Genomic DNA, 1,395 nt, shown 5'->3' on the forward strand with positions numbered 1-1,395 from the left:
TCTTTGTGGTTGGCTTGTGGCTGCAGAGACAAGTCAGGCTGCTCTCTAACATGCCTTTGTATACTCAATCATCACATACAGAACCAAGACATCCATTATTATAATGTATTTAAAAGTGCCTAAAGATAAACTACGTAAAATATTGTAGAATTACTTGGAATGAGAATTAGGTATTGATTAGATTAAGACTGGAAAAAAATATGAATGAATAAAGGGAATACAATAATAATGAAGTAAATAATAAAAATAAAAATAAAAAGTAAAAAAAACCCTTCTTTTTCCAATCTATTTAAATTCATTTAATTATATGATCTAATTAATAAGCTTTAGGGACACAATATAATTTCTGTATGGATGTAAAATTTACCAAATAAAATTGCTGAATTAACATAAAGTTGTATTTCCTAGTTCTTAACCAAATTATTGTTCTGATGAGTCTACATGTTTTAGACCATAAAAAAACTTTTGTTCATCACTAAAAATCTGAGTGTTAAAATTATTTAATTTAGTTAAGAAAATTTTATCTATCCTCCAGTATTTTATACAATGTACATGTACATTTATTTATTTATTACTTGTATTATGATTATTATTATTAATAGTAATATTAGTAGTCATAGTAGTAGTATTTTATTCTATTTAATCGAATAATATAATTTTATTTAATTCAGTTCAATTCAATTCAAATTTATTCTATTTTATTTTATTTTATCTTTTACAATAAGTGTCCTGGAGGTTTTCCTGTCTGTCCATACTTGGATGATCGAGGCACCTTTTTAAAAATATCTCTTTTTATTTAAGGTCAAGTGCAAATATGGATCATGTGCGCAGAGCACTGGAAGGGACGTATTTTAAATTTCTTACATATACATAGGCTAACTCACCTACTCCCAACCCTTGCCAACAATGCACAGTATTTTGAGTTTAACAAACGCATGGAAATATCTTTAAAAAAGAAACAAGTTAAGCAGAATTAATACAAAAACTAAGCACTCACATAGTCATCACTACAAAAGAAAAACAGATAAATACATGATTAGGAGGCCTACATTTAAAAACTCCAGATCCCATTACACCTGACAGATGACAGGCTTTTAGAAGGGAGATTATGAGTTGCAAATGGGAGTTTAATTTAGGATGCTCTTAATCCAAATTTATGTTTTATTTATGAAGTTTCAGGAATGACAACAACAGATCACATAACTATATTTTAACTGGGACATTTTTTTTCTGCTACGTGAAAGGTAAAGAGGAGTGTGAGTCTCCTGTTAATGTGTAAATAAAATCCAAAGTGGAGCATGTTGTAGAGACCACAGTTGGTCATATGGCACTGCGGCTGTTGTTGGCGTGGTGACGTCAGCCGCAAGGTGCGCTGGATAACGTGGACGGTAAGCA

Source organism: Epinephelus lanceolatus, chromosome 1 (assembly GCF_041903045.1).
Source record: "Epinephelus lanceolatus isolate andai-2023 chromosome 1, ASM4190304v1, whole genome shotgun sequence".
Lineage (NCBI taxonomy): Eukaryota > Metazoa > Chordata > Actinopteri > Perciformes > Serranidae > Epinephelus > Epinephelus lanceolatus.